General features: G+C 35.4%; 1 protein-coding gene and 1 non-coding gene across 8 annotated transcripts in view; both read left to right on the plus strand.

Moving 5' to 3' along the window:
• The window catches only part of DACH2 (dachshund family transcription factor 2), a 471,032-nt gene that overhangs the window by 203,657 nt on the left and 244,071 nt on the right, over positions 1–23,304 (plus strand). The window lies entirely within an intron of this gene.
• LOC111771687 (U6 spliceosomal RNA) lies at positions 423–526 on the plus strand. Its single transcript, XR_002805615.1, has one exon. It is a non-coding gene; the product is annotated as a U6 spliceosomal RNA (small nuclear RNA).

Genomic DNA, 23,304 nt, shown 5'->3' on the forward strand with positions numbered 1-23,304 from the left:
ATCTTCCTCTACTTTTATATGTGGGATGCCTACCCCAGCATGGCGTGCCAAGCGGTGCCATGTCCGCACCCGGGATCTGACCTGGCGAACCCCGGGCCGCCGAAGCAGAACGTACGAACTTAACCACTGTACCACCGGGCCGGCCCCAGATGTTGTTTTCTGATAGAATAAATTCACTATTATTGCTATCTTTATATTCCACCTAATGTTCAGCAACAAGCTAATACTCAATGAAAATAGACTTTAAGAGTAGCTAATGGTCAATATTTGATATATGTAAAAGCACAGTTTATACCAAACCATCTGTGTATACCATGGAAAATAGTAGATAACTGGAAAATACAATGTTTATCTCACATATTCTTATTGGTCTTTTTTTACACTTTGAACATTAGCCAGATTCTCAAGCTAGTTTTGATTATGTATTTTTTCCAGCAACACATATACTAAAATTCGAATGATTCAGAGACAGATTAGCATGGCCCCTCTACAAGGCATGCACATTTATGAAACAGTCTCCATATTTATCCTACTCATCTTTAATGACCCGATCAAATGCCACCTCCTTTGATCTCCTCAGGTTGAAGATCTCTCTCTCTTTTTCATGCTCCAAATGCATTGTTTATGTCAGTATTTTAGTTATTGGTATACATGTATATCTTTCTCATTAGATTGTAAGCTCTGACCATGTATCATGTATGTTTATATTTCCCAAAGCATCTACCACAGTGGTTTGTACATAGCGGACACTCAAAGCCTCTTTATGGAGCTGAATTTCTATGAGTCATTTGCTGAACATTAGTTGCAGTATACACTCACACAAATACACAGGCTTATAACATATAAAATAAATGAGAGAACATTTAAATTTTACAGTTGCTATAAGTTTTGGAAGTTTTCTGGACATTCAAATGATAAAGGAATTGGTGACAAATTTTAGAAAGAGAGGGGAAGAGATTGTGAATGAAAGGAGAAATGACCCTAGTTCAAGAGTCACTTTTTACAGCCAGTGGTTGTTTGGAATTCTAAAACAAATATATGAAACATTAAGGTATAGACTCATGCAAAACATTGTGGCAGTTGTTGACCTATCTGGGAAATAGCTTACTCCATTATGACATTTGGATTGCTTCTTTTTCGTTGTTGTTATATGTGGTGACCTATAAGCATACCATTTTCTCTTTGGGACAACTGGAGTGACCTCTCTTCTCAGTATGTATCAAAGCTTAAAGATATCTTGTAACAGCTTATAGCTCATAAAGACAATGTGTCTTTGCATCTGTTTCTTGTAGACATGGTACTATTAAAGACTTGCCATTTTTTTCCAAAAATAGTCTTTACAAAAACATATAGTTTGGAAAAGTCATGGGCATCTTATTTTTGCCGCATCTAAAGCTTTGCAAGTGCTCTGAATAAGCTGCCACTCGTACACTTTGACATTTTTACCGCTCTCTCTCTCTGTATAAATGTGTAAATATACATTATATATATGTATATTCAATATGTATAATGTATGTATACACACAGGTGTATATATATTTTTTTACCTTTTTTTTCCTTACTCAAATATGCCATGCTAAACAAATAGCTGCCTTCTATTAACTTGAGAATATTTTTGGCTTAACCTCTTTGTCTGGCTGTGCTGAAGCTCAGCAATGATTCTGTATCTTTACTGTAATTTTAAAACTTGCCATGAGTGGAAGAAGGGCTGTTGAATTGCCACCACTGTACAGCTGCACCAAGATTAAGTAAAATGTTCATCTCTGTCAAGCGCATTTACCTGAATAGAATCCTTCAAACTACAGTCATAGTTTACTAAGTGTGCTTGGAGCTCTGTGGATGTGCAAACGAAGGACCATATGGAAGTGTCTTTCTCCAGGGTACCAGTGGGTATGGTTTTGTGGGTTGCATGTGTCTGTTGGCACTGTTGGCAGTTCAACACCCTGGGAAAGGCATTGCTTTCAAACATGAGTAATTGATGAATTGTATGTAATATGCAAATGTGAATGCATAAATCTCCTGAATGACAGCTTAATTTATGTGAGCTTTTAAGAATGTGGGATTAGATTTTAATTAAATATCTTCAAAGGCACCCTGACTTATTCAGTTTTTTGGCTGCTATCTTTAGAAAGAAGTGGGGGAAGGTTTAAATCATAATTTTAGACACATTATTCACATTTTTCTACTAAGTGGTCATTGTTTCATAGAAAAATCAAGGTATTTAAAGAAGAAAGGCATTTATCTTTAATTATCAAAACACTGCCATTATATAACAATGCTTGCAGTTTGTCATATATGATAGATAGATATAGGAAAATATATTTGGTTTGAAAATTAATGTCTTAAACTTCAAACATAATTCTTAAATGTATTTCAGATACTACCATATATTTTTAGCATGCCAAATTGAACAATGGTAATTATGGGAGACATTTCTTAGTACAGATTGTTGGGATATTAATACCTTATATGACTTTCTGCATATTATTACCTTAAAAATAACGAAAATAAAGACTATTGATGGAGCTGTCTACCCCTTTTCTCTTATATATGTAATGTGTATAGATGTAGCTGTGTGTGTGTATAGTTGTAACCTTTGATAATAGTATTTTGAGCCTTGTATAATATGTAGATTATGATGAAAAGAGGCTAATTAAAAATCTGAAATTTATGAGCATTTTTTCCACTTAATCTTTCTGTATGATCAGATTATGAATTAAAAGTATGTACATTTAATAGATCCACTTAAAGTGTGCTGTAAATTCTGTTAATTCTTTTAAAAATATATTTCAACTTATTTATAGTTTACAGTAAATCATATGGACCATAAGTAATAAATATAAAAAAATCTTGACCAGTTATAAGCTATGCCTAGTTTTTACTGTTTTTCCTACACATTTGCTTTCTCTTAATTTACATTGAAATGCTTAATTTTTGACTACAGAAAAATGGCTACCTATATCTCTTCACTTGAATATGTTTTTCCTCTAATGTATCATTGTAGTGGTTAACTGCACAAACTCTGGAATCGTACTTCATAGGTTCTCAATCCCAGCCCTGCCACTAAGTGTTGTGTGACTTTGGGCAGATCATTTAACTGTGCCTAGGTTTCAAGATTTTTGCCAGGATGAGGTGACTTAATATAAAGCACTTACAAGTGTGTCTGGCACTTGGTAAGCCCTGTGCAACTGATTATTTATTTCCACTGTACCTATCATACCTTCAGTTTTACCTGACAGGCCTGTCTTTTCTCTGGCCCCGAGACAGCTTCGTTCCCTTCTCCATGATTTAGTCTGGAATGTGTCTACCATACATCCTCTTCCTGCCCAGGTCCCATGCAACCTTGAGACCTGACTAATGGCTCCTTTCCTTCATAAAGTCTTCACTGACTCCTTCCTCTGAAACAGCTCTACTTTTCCTTATCTTTCTTCTATCACAGCCTTTGTTATTTAATCATTTCCTTATTTCTTTTGTTTGCGCCAGGCTTACAGGTGTGAAATTTATAGTCCACTTGTTTGGTTTCTGTCATGGAACTTTAAAATCACTCCTAGCCCCCTGCTTATGCTGTTCTATTATGGTTGAGTTTGTTTCTTCCACCCTGAGAAGGTGCTCTTCTGTTTATTAGAAATTAAGGAAGGAAAAGTTATTTCTCTTACACTAGGTTGAGAAATAAATGCATGCAATATAGTGGATTTAGAGTCAGACAGATGAGGGCTACAGTCTGGATCTGCTGGCTGGCCTTCAGCAAGTTAGCTTCTTTGAGGCTTAGCTTCCCGTCTTAAATAGGGATAATGGGGGCCGGCCCAGTGGCTCAGCGGTTAAGTTCGTATGTTTTGCTTTGGTGGCCTGGGTTTTGCTGGTTCCGATCCCGAGTGTGGACATGGCACTGCTTGGCAAGCCATGCTGTGGCAGGCGTCCCACGTATAAAATAGAGGAAGATGGGCACGGTTGTTAGCTCAGGGCCAGTCTTCCTCAGCAAAAAAGAGGAGGATTGGCAGCAGATGTTAGCTCAGGGCTAATGTTACTCAAGAAAAAAAAAAAACATTAGGGATAATAGTACTCATCTCATAGAATTATTTAGAGAATTAAATGAGGTTGACGTGAACCTTAGCATAATGCTTGACACATAGTAGGTGTTGACTTGCCAAAACTTGTCCTTCCTTTTAATCATCCAACAAAAGCAACAGTACTCGTAATAAAGAGCTATACAGTGGAATCAAAGCCCTGCCTTAACTGAGATCTGAAATGGAAGGAGCAGTGACGAGTCTGTATAGGAGCAGTGTGGGACTAACTTTTCTACTTTCTTCTCTGCAGGGACCAGAGTGTGTTTTAATTTTAACACATACTATTATTTTTTAAAGGAAATGAAAAGGACCGAGATCAGGAAGCATCTGTTTGGGGCTTTTTCAGTCAGAACATGGAAATTAGCTAAACGTAAACACTTAGGTTTCTCCAGCTTTCACAGAAAGACAAACTCTACTCCACTGGGGCCTCATTGGAATTGGACTCACTTTAAATGTCATTTCTTTGGCTGTACTCATTTCAGCAATAGCAACAGCCTATTATGTACTCTTTCCTGTTTGGTTTTGTGAACTGGGTATAACTTTTTCTGTGATCTAACTCAGCCTACATTTGTGTAGAAGGTTCTATGCCTTGGTGGACTCAAGGATTAAATCGGTAAGTCCCACACAGAACTAGCCACGTGGGCCTAATGCGGTGAGAAGATCTAGCAGAGTACTTTGCACCAGCCAGCTTCTCACTAAATATCTATTTAATTTGATATTTCGATTCCTGAAGAATAGAGCTCTTTCATAGAGCATGTATGTAAGACCGTTTGCTTGTATTCATTTTTCAAGCTAACCTTTTTAGAAATGACAGTCATATTGTAAAATGCTTAGTGATAGTTTAGGTTTAACAATTTCTCTTCTGCATCATAGCATACATTTTAGTGAAAAAGTACTTTTTAAAAAAATATTAGCACGCAAGCTAACATCCGTTGCCAATCTCTGTTTATTTTTTTTCTTCTTCTCCCCAAAGCCCCCAGTACATAGTTATATATTCTAGTTGTAGGTCCTTCTGCTTGTCCTATGTGGGACGCTGCCTCAGCATGTCCTGATGAGCAGTGCCATGTCTGTGCCAAGGATCCAAACGGGCAAAACCCTGGGCCATCAAAGCAGAGTGCGCGAACTCAACCACTCGGCCACAGGGCCAGCCCCTAAAAAAATACTTTTTTTAAAATAATAAAATGTCAAATAAGAAGTGATCTCAATTATAACCATTCTTACCAACTACATATAAATTAGAAAAATAAATTACAATGTTATAAAAGAGCAAAGAAAATCTTTCTCCATGAAGTAAAAGTTGCAAAATATTTTCAAGTTGTAACCACTATTCATAGAGTACAATTAACACGAGTTTAGAGTCACGCAGACCTGATTTTGAATTTTGTTACTAGCTGTGTCACATTTGGCTAGTTATCTAATATCTATGAGTCTCAGCTACCTAACCTGTAAATTGAGGATAATAATACATACTTGCAGAGTTTTGGTAGGTATTATATATGTTAAACATATATATAGATTCACAATCAAATTCAACCCAGATAATTATAACATGCATCATTTTCAATAGTCCAGATTGGAAAAATGAAGCAAAGGAAAAATGCTTAAAGGGATTATGATGATTGCTATAGAAAGTGCCATGGACTGGAAGTCAGTAAACCTGGCTTGCAATCATTATTTCTCTCCAACTAGCTGTGTGATCATAGATAAGCAAGCCATTTCACCTCCTTGGGCTCGAGTTTCCCCATGTATACAAGGAAGCATTTACATTAACTGTTCTCCAATGTTCCTTACAGCGTTAACTTTTTAGGATTCTGTAGGTTCTTTGACTCTTAAGATAGCATAGTGTAGTGAGTCAGTGTGCTGACCTAGATTCACTCAGCCTGAGCTCTAATCCTAGGTCCCCAACATAACAGTAGTATGACTTGGGAAAGTCATTTATATCCCGTGAGCCACAGTTTCCTGATCTTTAAAATGAACATGGCAATAATAGTACATACTTCATAATGTTCACAGTATTAAATGAGTCAACAGAAATAAAGAACTTAGAAGAATTCCTAGTACATACTAAGCATTCACTAAAAATTACATATTATTATTACACAAAGCTGCAGAGGAGGTATACTAATGAAATATGCCCTGCTTATATCACATCCTGATGATGTAAGCACTTATCCATAAGGCAGTCCATCAGTGGGTATAGCTAGTAATTCAGCATGATGCTTTACCCATCTATTCCCATATTGAGAACTTCTTACCTTGATTCTGTGTAGAACTGAATGACCTATATTTAGCTCGAATGTTATATTTCCCTGTATTGTTAGCTATCTTTTCATGAATTCATATCTTCCGTTTCCAAAGTACTTGAGGACAGAATTCATGTCTCATACTTCCTATTGTCCCTCATCCAGATCACCTGACATTGGACCTTGCCTCTAGTAGATGCTCATGAATAGTTGATTGATGATACAGATTTTAATTCTTCCCAGAGTAGCCACATTAAAAAAAATCTCCAAAGTTCTCATTTTTAAGTTTAATAAGACTCTGGATACATATTTATGGAAGAATGCAGCCTGAATCATGATGAGCAAATAACAATATTGGACAATATGGATGATAAAGATTATAGATGACCTCACTTTGTAAATTACATTTTAGGCTAAACTGCTTTCACTGTCACGTTGCTGACTGATTTTTCCCCCAGTAATGTATCCTTATATATTAGCCTCCTAGATGTCAAATGTTGTGCAATAAAATTGGACAAATACTTTCTTGTAGTTAGAAGAAGAAAATTCTTCTATTTATTGGAATTTGAAAGTCTCTCTAAATCTATTCTTTATAATTATTTTGAATGTCTACTTAGTATGGTTTGCATGAGAGCTTAAAGGAAATCAAGTAGAAAATTTCTAGAAAATAACCTCTTTGGACAACAGCAATATTTACTCTGTCATTAATGGTTAGTTAAGAAAAACCTACGTAATCAAAGCCAGGGGATCCTAGTATTTAGAAGGAATCTTAAACTCTTTTTGCCTGCCACTATTTGGACATAGTTGCAGAGTGCATCCATGTGCTCTCTTATTCATTTAGTAATTTATTTCCCCTCCATTCATTTTAATTTTAGAACACTCACATTACATTCATTGTAAAATGGAGACAAGTTTTTTTTTTTAACTTTTTTTCCTAAATAGAAAAAATAACAAATACAGACATCTTCTTTCTGTCTTGTTGGATCAACATCCACCTCATTGTAAGGAAAACATTGCACGTCTCATTCTAAAAACAAACCAAGCCCAAGCTAATTTTGCACAATGTCATAGCGAAGGAAAAAGGGTAAACTTCCATTACTGATCCCTGTGCTGGGGGCAATTGTGGATCTTAGAGCTGTGTGCCATCACTGGTCTCATAACCTAGAAGCAATGCAGGAGATGGCTCTCAGAAATAGAAATAGACAGTCAGATAGTCTGACCATATCTGAATAATAATGCCAAGAAATGTAATGATGGTGACTAGCAAGTGAGTTAGGTCAAGTTTGTTCATTTCTAGTAGAATCAGATCAAACCCAGAGACTTCAGTCCCTTTGAGTTATCTGGATTTGAGGTGGCTATGTGCTAGTTAGATCCTTTAATTATTTCCTGTGGCTTAATAGGTTTGGAGCGAGACCTAAGTAGTTGTAATTTTTAAAAGCCTCACAAGTAATTCTGATGTGTTGCTAGGATTGAGAATGACTAGGTTACACTTTTCTATAACAAAAATTGTCTCCCTTTTCCATTTCTTTCAGGAAGAACTGCTTTCCCAGTGAGACTATAAATTTAGTGATCAGTGCTATACTGTAAACGTTAGAGTCTTAACATTGGTAGACTTTTTAGGTGGAGAGTTGTAGCCCATGTCTTGTAGATGTAGGCAGGTCCTTCCAATTGATGCATGGGTGGATTCACGAATAAATCATATGTGACTGAATGTGGAGGATTGGAGTTGAGGACCGTTACCCAAATTTGCAACATAAAATATGTTAAAATCAACCTAGATATCAGAAATAAGTTCCAAGTAGAAGCAAATTGAGTTTCTTAATATGTATTATGCACTCAATAAATAGAAATCCTTAGAGTAATTTCATAAGAAAATAAAACTATTGCCTAAAATGTGGAAAGATCAGTCAGCTAGTCTGTCTTCTGGCTATTTGATGTACACAATGCCTTTTCCTTCAGATCTTTCACTTGTGTAGACATAACCATTGCACAGGACAAACGTATTAACAGGATGACTGAATTTCTCGTCACTCACGTAGGTATGTTGTTGCAACACAGTTGCCATTTCAGAATGTTGAATCTGTATAGGAAGGGGAGTTTTGAAATACAAGGATCCCTGATTTCTTTACAAAACAGCCTCTATGCACAATGATGTCACTGAGTGGTCATAATCAATATTCAAAGAATAATTTGTACTAAAATATAAAATATTTTATTCAACAAAATGTTTGCTTCTATATGAAAAAAAGAAAGAAACCTTTACTTTGGCAGCAAGCATTTCCAAAAGAAGCAAATGTTTTAGTCACTGTGGCCAAAATAAATGTTTTCTTTAAGGCTGTTAAGGCAGCCAAATGTTTTCATAGCATTTTCAAAATGTTTCCACCCTTTATTTTCACAGAGAGAGCCTCTCTTCTTCCCACCCATCACCCTATGGAAATATTTTGAGAATGTATTTTGACCATGAAAACAGAGAAAACATTTTTAAAATGTTGTCTTTATAAGTGTTAAAAGGATGCTCTTAAAGTTTAAGAAAGATTAAACAAAAACGACAGTCAGTATGATGCAGTTGAAAGATCACTAGAAGCAATAGAACTAGGTTCTAGCTTTGACTCTGTAGCTTCCTTGTTGGGTGACCTTTAACTGATCACTTCACCTCTCTTGGCTTTCAATTATTAATCAGCAAGATGAGAGAATTGGACTAAATACCATATAATCTACATTTTGCATTTTAATAAAATATATATTGAATACATGTATCTTCAGACATCAAAGTATCCTCTATATTTTAAAATAAAAAATGACCCATCTTGTATTTTTATTTTTCTAATGGCACATTCTCTTAGCCTTGTGTTTTATTTAAAGAAATAAAAAACAAAGAAACAAAGTAAACAAGCATAGTATTCTAAACCCTGAATTAAGTGTTGCCAATTATGTATTCTGTATCCTCTAGCAGCTAAGGATAGATTCCATTTTTTTCCATTACAACACAGTTGTCTCTAAAACCAGTTCAAACAATTTTCCTCTTTGCCTCAGTTTCCCGGACTGGGTAAGTAAAAATATCCGCACTTATCTTGAATCAACTTTAATAAAGAGGAAAAAAAAGTGAATATAAACACTATATGAACCATGAGTAGTATTTTTTCCCTATACTATCATTTGTTGCTTAAAACTTTAGGCTGCTTATGGAACTCTAAGGCGTTTTACACAAACGAGATGGATAAGAAGTTTAAGAAAAGCAAAATACGATATTCATTACTTACTATACTACAGCAAAAGCGAGATGTTACACCAATTAAATAGACTATACCAACTTGACAGTTCTAAGATTCTTAATTACACAACTACTACCAATAAGCATCATTTGATGCACCATCATTTACAGAGATGAATATATATATTCTAGACAAGCATTGACCAGTAATAACTGTCAAATTATTAAGCACTATTGTTAAAGACTGTGTAAACAGGCACCACTCTGCAGGTGTGTTTTGTTTCTCTCTTATGCGTGCTCGTGTGTGTCTATCTTTGCTACAACTCTGAGAAGTAGGTGCTAGTACTTGCAATTTGCAGATTAAGAATCTGAGACGTATAGAAGTTAAATGACTTGCCTAATATCAAATGACATACCTAGTTACAGCTGGCAATAGGCTCAAAACCTGGTCAACCTGATATTAAAAGAATGTAAAACTTCTGTGTTTCTTTGTCACACAACTGCATCAAGGAACAGCCTTTATAATGGTAATGCAATAGATAGGTGAAGGGTATGAGCCGCACAGTTTCATCAGTTTCTAGAGACCTTTTCACTTTGGACTTTAGAATGAGTCTAAGATAGAAGCAATCTTGATTGCCCTGACAAATGATCTGTCTAAAGCAAGGCCCCAAAGTCAAACTCTGGTCATAATTCTTGGAGGTCTATTTCGTGCCTTTTGACTTAGAAGGCCACAAAGTGCTCTCAGCTCATTAGTGTGGCCTAAATGGAGAGAGTACTGGCCCTGCTCTAGCCTGACCATGGTTGTTGATCTCTGCCTAGTTCTAAATGACAGTGAAACTCATAGGACTGCAAGTGAGCAAATAGTGTAACAAAGTTACAGGAAGCCGTAACTTTGACATTTTGCATACATGCAACAAGGCTTTAGCAAGTGAAGAAAGATATCAGGGAGTGGAATTTTTTATTTATTTGTTTTTAAGGACTGCTTTCGATTTGTAATTGCTTCTAAAATTAGAAGTTTTCCTTTCTGGGTCAACTTTTAAAACCCGCAAATAATGAGCTCCTACTAAGAGCCCAACACTTTTTTTTAGCATCAATGATGTATGTAAGTAAATATAAGGATGCAGACATCCTCAAGGAACTTGAAATACAGTTACAAAAGTAAGACATTAATTAAATTTTAAATCAGAGAGTTACAAGAGAATATGAGACATGGATATGAGAAATGTCACAATGAAGATGAGTGGAATGAACAAATAAAGTGTTGTAACTCGAGAGCTGTTGTTGGGCACCTAACTGCTAACCTCGACATCTTCCAATCAATATATTTAATCTCGTATTTTTTCTGGTATAAACCACTAGGCATATTTCTTTTCTACCTCTGAATCACCAGGTGCTACCTTTATCTTTCTTCATTTCACTTTGTCTTTTTCAGTGACTCTTCTCTTGTTTTACGTCAATGAAATGAGATTTAAAATATAAGAGCATCATTTGATGCACCATTATTTACAGAGATGAAAATATATATTCTATACTGGTATTATCCAATATAAATATGCTGTGAGCCACAAATGTGATCCCCATGTGTGATTTTAAGTTTTCTAATGGCCACATTTAAAAATTGAAAAGACATAGTGAAATTAATTTTAATGTTTTATTGACCCCAGTATATCCAAAGGAATATCATTGCAACATGTGATACTATAAAAATCTTAAGGAAACATTTTGTATTATTATTATTTGTTGTACCAAGACTTCAAAATCCAGTGTGTATTTTGATTATACAACATCTTAATTTGGACTCACCACATTTCAAGCTCTCAATAGTCACGTGGGGCTGGCAGTTACCTCATTTGGCAGGACAGCTCTAGACTTCTACAAGCAAATAGGAATTCGAGCTGTGTGACCTTGTGCAAGTTATTTAACCCGTCTTTGCTTCATGTTTCTCTTTTGGAAAATGGGACAATAATAGTACCTACCTCATACAACTGGGAATAAATAAAGTGAATATGTATAAAGATGCAAACAGTGCTTGGCACATAAGTTTTCAGTGTTAGAAATCCTTATTGGTTATTATTGTTATTTTACACTACCAAATATTATAAAATAAGGCATATTTTGATGTATAGATAAACTTTAGTATTTCACTTATAAGTATTATTCTAATAAAAGTACGGTTTAAATGAAAGAAGTGGAGTTCTTATCAAAGTGAGAACTATGATAAACTATTTCTTTAATACCTAAATGCATCCTTCTTAAACAGGCAAATAAAAGTGAGTGACCATAGTTTTAGCATACGGCTGAACAATGATTTGCAAATATATTTGCATCACAGATAGATGCTTTACAATAACGACGATAGCTACATTCCTGGCATAGACATGGTATTGGCATGTTCACGTTTTTGAAGTGCTTTTTTATTTTTGCACATTACATAATCTGCACTTTCCAATGTGGGAACATACATACTGTGAATCAGTCCTCAGGATTGCCCCTGCTTAGGAAACTGGCAGTTACTTAGCAGTCATCTTTGACTTTATGTTTTTACTTTGGATTTTTAATTTAAGTAAGAATCATACCTGCTTTATGTTGTGAACTGCCATAAATTTTCATGAATCATAACAAATTATGGAGATAGCCTAAACAGCTTAATGGATGGTATGTAAATATTTTCTCTTTAGCACTTGATGCCTGCCTATTGAATACTGATTCTCTCAAAAGTGTGTGGTCTCAGATTTTGAAATTTTTAAATCAATTAATTCTTGTCTTTAGCACTCTCAATCTAGTCTATTTTTACTTATGTAATATAAATATTTGTTTCTGGTTATAGAGGCTAACTTACTTGCTTTGTGTTTCTTTGATGATATATTCTTAGAGAGCTTTAAAAAATGATCAGTGTTTTAAATGTTTGCATCATATCGAAAAGCTTATCTAGTAACCCTGTGCTGCCAATGTGTGAATAGGCAGTTTATTTCTTTTAAAAAATCCTACTCAGATTATAAAAAACAATTTTGGATTTGAAATAGATAATCTTAACTCCAAGTAAGGGCATTCTTACTTAGATTGCAATTGGTTTAGTACGCAACCCATTTCACTTTGTGGACAGTTAACGTGCAGAAAAGGAGAATCTTGATAATGTGAAGAAGATTAAATGGAAAAACTGAGATTCCAAAGGGGTGGGAGTTGCTACTGAATTCTCAATAACCTATTCTCTCCTGTAAAAAGGCAGAAAAAATTGACATGTACGGAGGCAAGTAAAGGCTTCAAGGCATTATCACAAAGATTCTGTAATAGTTAACATAAGCAATAGAAGTCATGTAAGCTCACATCTTCAGCTTACAAATACAGAGGAATGGAGTCCAGGGAGGTTGGGTGACTCTCCTCATTGTAGAGATGATAATTGCGATTCCAAATCTGTTGTAACACTTTCCTGCCTCTAACTATGCGCACTTCCATGACTATTAAATGTTTAGGAAAACAGCTTTCCATGTGTTTTGGTACATAGATGTGTTTCCCATACTTAAGTTTTGCTAAAATCTGATTACTTTACAATGTCTTTCATCATCAGTTTTCAGAGCAAAAATAATAGCTTTATCTTCAATTATATAAAAAATGAAAATGGCAAGGTCAAATGAAGAATTATTTTATTTAGAAAACATGACCCCAATGCTTTCCTTTCAGACAGTTGTGTGCTGATAAATGTTTAACAACTGGCTCGGGGTTAGGGTGGGACTGGAGTCCTGATTTACAGTATTTGCTGATATCTGTGGTGTAAGTACTCCCACCACGGCCTGTTTTGAGCTACCAACATGAGATCCTCAACGTCAAGTTGGGAGTTGATGCATACAGTTAGTGCTTGCAAGCTGATACAAGCTGATGTCAAGCATAAATGACAGACTGGAGATCCAATTTAGGATCTTTTTTATTTCACTTGGGTCCTGATTTTCAGTTCATGGATATATACAAACACTCATACATACGTTTGACTCCTGAATTTAACGTTTTGTCTGCATTCTCTTTAAACCCCATATCCATTGCTTTGGTAATTAATTACTATTTACCCATTTATTAAAAATATTACTTGAGTTATAGATGCTTGTTTATAGGAGGGTGTAAATCTTAACATTAATCAGTACATTTCAGGAGAAAAAAACAAAAGAAAAGGAATTTCCCAACGATACATCAGCAAGATTTGGGCAAAATCCCCATGTCTTTGACTTTGACTTGAAGTCCCAAATAATATGACATACTTCCTTTAGGAACATCCTTTATCCATATCCCACACTCCCACTCACTCTTTCAAGGAATGAAGTTGTAGAAAAACAATGCCGTTTAAAGTAGAAATCTTGAAAAATAAACTATAAACTTCCAACGTAATGTTTCAGAGGACGGAAACATCTTGTATTCATTGCAGTTTATTTGGAACATAACTTACTTAGACTTTCTGTAGTACTCTTAGTCAGAGGTGATTAACCACCAATTTTAGAGCACCAACAATTGCACAATGTTGCTGTTTAATTAGCAAAAGGGAAGCACCTGTAGTGTAGAGGAAGAGACTCCAAGATTAGACTATACACATTCAGGTTATAACAAAAGACAAATTAAATGAGCATACTATTTATCTTCAGGGAAAATATAGCTGCTAAATTGTTAGATAGCCCCAACTCATGGGAAGTACAAGCTGTAAGTAACCGTTTGCATGTGTATTTCATTGCTAGCTTTTTACCAATAAATTCCAGTGAGGAATGTTTGTGAGTTTTCCTGTCCTTCCAGCACAAAGGCAGATTCCTTGTGCTTGGGAGGATTAGACAGATCTATCACACCTTCAGTTTAATATGTCATGCTTTGCACTTGACATGCTACCTATCACCCAAAAAATGGATTTGCACCCGCCATTCTCTTCTTCATCAGCCTTCCTGTATTTAAATGGAGGAAATTATTCTAAATACTTTCGTAACACCTTTCTGTTGCTGCCACTTTCACATTTATAATTATCCTTTTACGAAAGGATGAAAAGATTTAAAGTGATTATTCTTGGCAACAGGCCTAAGGTGAAACCCTGTTGTATTTAACGTGTAAATTATAATGTGTGCAGTTGTGAAGATGGGTTTGTGAAATGCTCATGTAACCGCAAGAAGTTACAGGAAGCTGTCAGAGAGTTTGTACTCTTTAGCGGCTAATATTCATTGAAGCATCTTATAGTATGTTAGATCTGAAGAGTAAATGAATAGTTTAAGTTAAACACAACCACTAACTTTCTGGAAGACGGGAAGATAAAGGACACAATAGCCTCTCAGCAAGGGTTTAGGAAAGCAAAACCCCTTCCTTCCTCACTGTTACTTTGAAGCTTATTTGGAATGATTAATTTTCCTGTGGCTTAATGTAAATTGAGAATGAAATAGAAACTGTGTTACCTTGCTGACCTTGCGTCCCCAGTTTTCAAACTAAACTTTTGGGTGGCTTTTCTAACCAAGCGCATTTGAAGCAGAATCAATCCTAAATAGGAAACTAAACGAAAATATTTTTTAGTTTTTATGTCCTGGCAATTTTCAAAAAAGTTTCCTTCTAAATTTAGGTTACAAAAATATTCAGTGTGCTTCTCTCCTGTGGCACTAATTAGTAACCCTGCCACCTGTTAATTTTGGTATTTTAAACCAGCTCTGGGAGAGTCCAGGAGAAAATCAATATATTTGGCTCTACCTCCAAAGCTCCAAAGGAAACTCCCAAAAATGCTTACCTAGCACAGTACAAAGTCTCCTGGCAAAACATTTAAAATAATTCTTTTACCCCTCTCTCTCTCCCTCCCTCCTTTCCCCTCTCCTTCCTTCCTTTTTCCCTTCCTTCCTTCCTTCCTCCAATCCTTCCTTCTTTCCTTTCTTTCTAGTTGATGTTTACTTTGTACCAAGAACTATGTCAAGCCCAATCAACCGACATCTGTGCAATAAGATACAGTCCCTATCAACAAGTAATTTAGAATCTAGACAAGTAGTTATATCATATTTACATTTATTTTTTTACAAGAGGCAGAGTGGGACAAACTGCTTACTTTACCATGGTGCTGAGGAGAATTTAATTTATATTTATACAATGCCTAAAAGGATGAGAGTGCTGTATCCATGCAGGAAATGCCTTACTGTTCTGAAGATGGAAGGTGGGCTAGAGGGAGTTTTGTCACCAGCTGTTTCATGAGGTGGATGTTGTGTTGCTCTCAGTACACTTCATTGATAGGGTTAAATTGCCAAGAGTGTCGTGGTTTCAACCTTGATAAATATGATTTTTTTTCAAAAAGGAGAAACAATCAACAGGTTTTTTTACTGCTTAGGGCAGGCTTTAAATTGTATTTCGCAATTATATAATGGGGTATATTAGTTGAACTTATCTTAGAAAACGTTATCAGTGATAAAATACTTTTTAATTTTAGTATATAAAGGTTTATTTCTACCTATATCCTCTTGTCTTGACAGTGCATTATTTAACAGCGTATTTGTTATTGTCTAGCTTGCTGTGCCAGAAAATAGCATTCCCTCAAAGCGGAAAATAAATAACCCCCAGAAAGGGAAAGTTCAAAGGCAATGAATACATACACTGTGAGATTCTATCACAGAAAGTATTTTCTAGTACAATAATTATAATAATATTAATATAAGAATAATGGACTAGATAAAAGCATGATACACAAAATAAAAGCAAAAGCACACAGGAAAAATACGTACTCTCATTTCTGATTTATAAATACAATTCCCTCATGTAAACTGAAAAGGTTTTTAATGTATTTTACTTCTTTTCTCTCCCTAGATTTGGGGATAAATTTTGTGCGTTCAAGTGTTAAATGGTGGACATAAGAGTGCGTATATATTCATTTTCTCACAGTAAAACTATGGTTTTCCATTTGGAACTGTGTGAGGGCATTTTTCTAACCTTGAACTGCGCTGAGTGTTTAGCTATCAGGAACAAGCCCACAATAGCATATCCTATTCTTACAGGCCTGCGCAGGATTTGAATCTCAAGCTAACTTGTGGATACACTGGTGAAATTTGGTTTCAAGTTTATCTTGCATTAGTTAGAAGTCAGTGTGAAGGACTTGAATCACATTGCCCTTTTTGCAACCTTGTCTTGCTGCTAGTAGGAACTCTAAGATCAAACTGTTATCAGTAGTATCAGAGATTCTCACCTGAAATGGAGACCCACGTTAGCCAACGATACTATCAATTTCATTTTGCTTCATAAAGTGGTAAAACATTCTAGTGGAAGTCAAGTGTACTAATGAGGGAGTATTAAAAAGCAAGCTCTTAAATATGCAAATTGCATTCACTTTATTTTTTCTATGGTTAAAGAAAAGACATAAGATATACTTATGGGGGAAAATACCATGTTTTTAGGAAAAGGTTCTCTTTTATAGAGTTTATTCACATTGTTTGAGGGAGATGTAGAGGGAAATAAGACAATAATCTTTTCCAGCTGTTGGAAGTGCTAAGTTTGTTTACTTGAAGACAGTGAAGTAAAATGATATTTTGAAGAACTGAATACTGAAAAGCTGTTCTTTTGACTTAGGACAGCTAAAAAAAAAACCAGCTTCAGGGACCCCTAAGAGACATTATCAAAGTCATTGTATGGTACAACACACCACTACTGTATAAACTGAGGCTCTCCTTAAATTGAAAAGATTCTGCTTAAAGATGCCCTCACATTGGCTGTTTCTTTTCTCTTCTTGCACGTTATTTTATTATGGAGGATTTTAGAGATAGGAGTTTCCAATTCCTCCTAATTCCTTGAGTCAAATCATTTTGGTACCCATTTAGCAGATGGTGAAACCAAAGCATAGAGAGGTTGAGTTTCTCAGAATCACATACTGAATCAGTGGCACAGATAAATTCAGAGTTTGAGTTCACAGTCCGTTACTGGCCTGTTGAATTGTGCTGCCTCATGGATACTTTGATTTAGGAAGACAAGTGAGTTTTTAGAACAGTGTGGTAATTGTATCCAGGCTGCACCGTCTTAAAATTTGCGTGTGTGATATTTAAGTCTACCCAAATTTACCTGACTTCAAAATGAAAGTGAAGGAGGGCAGAGAACCTTCTGAGACCATCCAGTTGCTCATAAGCATATCCACTGCCAGGGCAACCTTAAAGATCTCCATGCCTATTTACCAAAGTCTAGCAACTTATCTATGATTATGCCACAATCAGCGACAGAGAAAATTAGAATTTAGTTCTCTATTTCCTAGTCAACTGCTATGATCTATCCTGTTTTTGATGAAAATTGTCTTTATTATTTCAAAGCAGGAAAGAGATGTGGGACAAGGTTTCTTTCTGGAGGGAAATATTTAAAAAATGAGTTCCTGTTAAAGTAAGGGATGCGGAAAGGGAAAATAATGAGAAAGAAATCTGTGCATAAACATGTATTACACAGATTACAGTTACCTTATGAAAAATTAGAGTTGTGAAATTAAAGATTGGATTCTTGAATTCTGCTTTAGAAATAAGGACTTCTTGGGATGTAAATTAAATATGTGTTAGGAGATGGTTGGGAGAGTTGGTAATTCTTTTAGTATCAGCATTCAGAGGAGAAAACTGCTTTTCTAACATGTAAACTACGGGATAATATTTCTCTCTGGTTAGATTTTTTTTTGGCATTCAAAATCATTTTAGTGGAAATTGTAACTCTATTAATAACTGCAAGTATAGTAACAACACTCTCTTACATTTGTTTAGCATTTTTTTTAAAAGTTGTGGTAAAATATATATAACATAAAATGTACCATCTTAATCATTTTATTTCTTTACTTTTAAAAATTTTGGTAAAATACATGTAATATAAAATTTACCATCTATACCATTTTAAGTGTACAGTTCATTCGTGTTGCCTATCTATATTTGCATCGTTGTGCAGCAGATCTCCAGAACTTTTTCATCTTGCAAAACTGAACCTCTGTACTCATTGAACTACAGCTCCCCATTTCTTCCTGCCCCCAGCCCCTGGCAAAGACATCTACTTTCTGTTTCTATGAATTTAACTACTCTAGATACCTCTTATAAGTAGAATCATATAGCATTTGTCTTTTTGTGACTGCCTTACTTCACTTAGCACAACGTCCTCAGGATTCATCCATGTTGTAGCATGTGTCAGAATTTCTTTCCTTTTAAGTTGTACAGCACTTTTAACTTTTCAAACCAGTATTCCTATGTATTGATTATCTACACAAAACTATCAGGTGAGGATAATGCTATAGTATTATGCACCCATTTTCCCCCTTTTGGAGTAATTTTCCATAGAACCAATCCAGCAACTTAAAATATAAGCTAACATGGATGGATGAAAAAGTGGAGAACTGTATGCTTTGAAGTTGATGAATTATCTGCATTTGACCAGAAATGCAAAATGGTTCTAATGATAAGATTCATAGATTATTTAGTTTACATGTGTAATCTTAAAGTGAGAAAAATAGATCTAGAATACTCATGTAGTTTGCCTGAGGATACACAGCTCGATAATGACAAAATTGGTATATTAGTTTTCTGCTGTTGTGCAACCAATTGCCTCAAATTTAGCAATTTAAAACAACACCTTTTATTATCTCACAGTTCTATATGTCAGACGTCTGGAGGAGCTTGACTGGGTTCTCTTCTTAGAGTCTTACAAGGCCAAAATAAAGGTGCTTGTCAGGTTGGGCTATTATCTGGAAGCTCTGGGGAAGAATCTGCTCACAAGCTCATTGAACTTGTTGGCAGAGTCTAGTTCATTTCAACTGTAGGGCTTGTGTACCAGTTTCCTTGCTGGCTGCTAGCCCAGAGTTGCTCTTGGTTTCTGGAAGCCACCTGCATTCCTTGACAACATGGACCCCTCCATCCTCAAACCAGCAATTGATAGGTTTCCTCATTTCCTCTCTGTTTTTAAAGGGTTCATATGATTAGACTGTATCCACCTAGATAATCTCCTTTTTGATTAGAGTCAACTGATTAGTTACCTTAATTACATCTGCAAAATCCCTTTTGCCATGTAGGTAACATAATCTCAGGCATAATATCTCATCACATTCACAGTTCTAGCAATTAGAGCTGGAAATCTTGAGTTGAAGGAGAATTTTGGAATTCTGCATACCACAACTGGGATTAGAACTCAGGTTTAACTCCTAGTGCTTCTCACTATACCACACTGAGTAGCTAAGATTGTTTAAAGTATTTGTATTTTAATATGAGTTGCTAATATTTACGCATGTAGAGCAAAATTTTGAAAAGATTTTAAATCAGCAAGGAAACTGGCTTCTGTATTTATCAATTGAATGTAAGTTTCTGGACTATATCTCTAACCATAGAGACTAATGCAGTCAGGTTAATAGTGATTGGCGTCCTAAAGGTCTTGCTCAACTTTTTAAGCTCTCCTGAGTTATGATATTAACACCATGCTCCTACATTTTCTGATCGACATTCAAACTTGAAATGTTAACTATTGAGATCATCATGTGATTATACACGGACTGACAATTACCAATGGGACTGAATTTTCCAGACATGAAAAACTATTTTGGCTAGTTGTAATAGGTTCCCTAATGCTAATCCTAAGTGCCCTTTGTGGTAACCATTAAAGAAAGTCTGGAGGATGATACCAAGTAAAAGGCAGTGGCCTTTCAGAGAAACAGCAACAGTTACAGCAGGTTATACTAAAGCCTTTCCCAGGCAGTGGAGCTTAGCAAAACATGTCCCTAGGAACCCTAATACCTTGAAGATGTTTCACAATGAAAGGGTTCTAGGGTCAAATACTATGCTTAGCAGATAGCGAATCAACTCATCCAGCTGGAGTAGAAGACTCATTTAAGAAGTAATTGGAAAAAAGGGAAGAAAGGTATATTGGTGCAGATTGCCAGACTAAAGCATTTAGACTATATTTTGTATGCAGTCAGGAAGTATTGAAGGTTCTAGAGCAAAAGATGACACAATGAAAGGGATATTTCACCAATATTCATAGCACGGTTTATGTAGATCATTCGGATTGGAACAGTGTAGCAACCTCTTTAAAATAACCTGGGCATGAAGTGACAAGGGCGTAAATTAGGGTGTTAGAAATAGGAATGGATAGAGATGGAAATTTGCAACACATATTACAATGGAACAAAAATATTGGAGACTGAAAATGAAGGGAGAGGATGAGGGAGAATCAAAATCACCCTCAAGTTTATAGTTTTGGCCACCAAGAATATGCCTGTATTGCTAGCAAAACGAGAGAAGGGAGATGTGGAGAGTGGGATCTGGGGAGGCAGATGTTGAATTTGAGATGCCAAATGTGAATGTTAACTTCTTATCCATTCTCTTAATATCAGAAGTTTTGCACAGTGATATACTCTTTGAATTCGAGTGCCTTTATTTTAAAAACATTGTATCTGATAGTGATATGATACAACTTAGAAGGGGAAATGTTTATTTAATTTGATTTACTCTAAGATTTACTAAGGTGCATTGAATCCACTGATGTTAGTAAGAATTACACAAGGAGAACGAAAAGAGCTTGCTAAGAATTCACATCATATACCAGCATTTCTGTTATATAATCTTTGTTAATTATACTAAGACCTTCATTAGAATTCAGTCAATTTATGACAAAAAGTAAACTTGTTTAAAGGTGTTAACACCAGGCCTAGAACACATTTAATTTAAATAGGGAGCAGAGTCAAGTAAATGAAGTATAAAATAGCTTCACAGTTATACTTTCTGTCAAGTGAGTAGTCAACCCTTAAATTGTCTATTACATCAGATTTCTTTTTTTACTGAAGGAAAAACAGAAACTCAGCATTAGTAAGGGAATTAAATGCCACAATTTAAAATAAAGCTATAAATAATTCAGTTTATTACAACTCTGAGATTAATGCATAAACATGAATCCCTCTGCATGTTCCTTGATATTGTAATGCATGACCCATTAACAAGCACAGCTTTTTCTTCATCCCTGAAGACCCTACGTTAAAGATAATTTCCTTAACTTTCCTAACTCTAATGGAATGCTGTTGTTGATGCTTTTAATATATCCAAATTTAAGTTTTGGATATGCTTATAAGAACTGAAAAAGGGAGTAAATGGTAATGAAATATAAATGATCTTGCCTTGTGTTTTTTGTTCCTTGCATTGATAGCTCGTAGAGACATGATGAGCCATACTTTAAGTTCCCATGAACCAAGGGCTGATTGACGCCCAGTTTAACATAAGCACCATTTTATGAGAGTTACCATAGTGACCAAGTTCCAGTTATCAGCTTGAACAATTTCATATATGATTAATGTTAATTGCCCATTTTGCATGGATGACTTTTTCCCGGTTGCTGAATTGGTTGCTGCTGCCTTTGATCTGGTTGGGAATACAATCCAGTGCAATAGTTAGACAAGTGATCAGTTTGCCAACGCAGGGAGAAGATGGATTCAGGTTGCTGTGAGGTCAGAGTTTGTTTCTCTTCATAAACACTGAAAGGTCAGGTAGAGTTTAACTACCATTGGCATCCTTGAAATGTTGTAATAAATGTCAGACCTAAGAGATTATTATTAATCCACGATGCAATTAAAAGTCTTACTGTTCTGGCAAAAAGAGATTCTGATTTAATTTAAGAAGCGCATCAAAAGTCAGAGCAGCATTCTCACAGTCAGGTAAACGACACCTTCAAAGTAAATGTCATTCTTGGTTTTTCTGGCTTCTAATGCAAGTGAAAAAAATGACACATTCAGGGACTATCCCAAGGGATTTTAAATATCAGTGATAGCTTTGAAAAGTGAATCCCGGGTCAGTGCTAACAGCTCGCACTTCAGGAATCCAGTTGCAGTGGTCTTTACATGTTGCTGCTAATACCACCCTTAACTGCCACTATATCCTCAGCAATTTGCTGTTTGTCCCAGAATATTACAAGTGTTTCTTTAAAGAGTAGTGAGCCAAGCTTTCATTGAAGAGGATAACATGACTTGTGATTCCTCACTAAATCATGTGCTGACCATATGATTTAAATTAAATGTCTTGAAGGCTCATGACATCACTAATTAATTTACTAACAAGACTTTTTTCTTTGAAGCAAAAGTCACTTACCTTACTCAGTTGCTTACTCCTTGATTCATATACAAACGGCTAATGACACGAAATAAAAATAACTCCAAAAGTGAAATTTCATAATCTTAATGAGCAAAGTATCAGCTTCTTTATCTATTACAACTAGGAATAGATATGTCACAGATTGTGTAATATCTTGTTGACACCGGAAGACCTATTCCATTTCCCTCTTAGGGAACTTCCAACTCTGGGTAGTTTATGAACTGCAAGGAAATGCTGTGACGGTAATCCACTTCAACTGCAGAAATATAAAATATTGTTGATATATATTTTAAATTGGTTTATTCTTTAATCTTAGGAAGCTGAGTTACTATTTCATATCCTCTAAAGAACTTTACAGAATGAAGAGGAAAATGCATAAGATAAATTATGTTAAAGGATGACCTAGACTCAGAGAAAACCATGAATCTTTGGTATAATTTCTCTCCAAACCACCTATAAATGTTGCACCTAATGTTGATTCTATAAAGCTGAAGCCCCAAAGATTTAGCTGAGCTATTTAATAAAAGTTTTGCTATTTCATGAAGTTGTTTGCCTGGCACCTTAACAACTTTCATTTATGGTGTTCATTGGTGATACATCCACTGAGCCATTCAAGTGGGAACTTTAAAAAAAGGCCTGTTTTATTTTACAGAGTACAAATAACCTTGTAATTAAACTGGAAACAAATAATTGCCAACAAGCAATTATCATTCAATTAAAGTGTAATTACA

This window comes from Equus caballus, chromosome X (assembly GCF_041296265.1).
Source record: "Equus caballus isolate H_3958 breed thoroughbred chromosome X, TB-T2T, whole genome shotgun sequence".
NCBI classification, from domain to species: domain Eukaryota; kingdom Metazoa; phylum Chordata; class Mammalia; order Perissodactyla; family Equidae; genus Equus; species Equus caballus.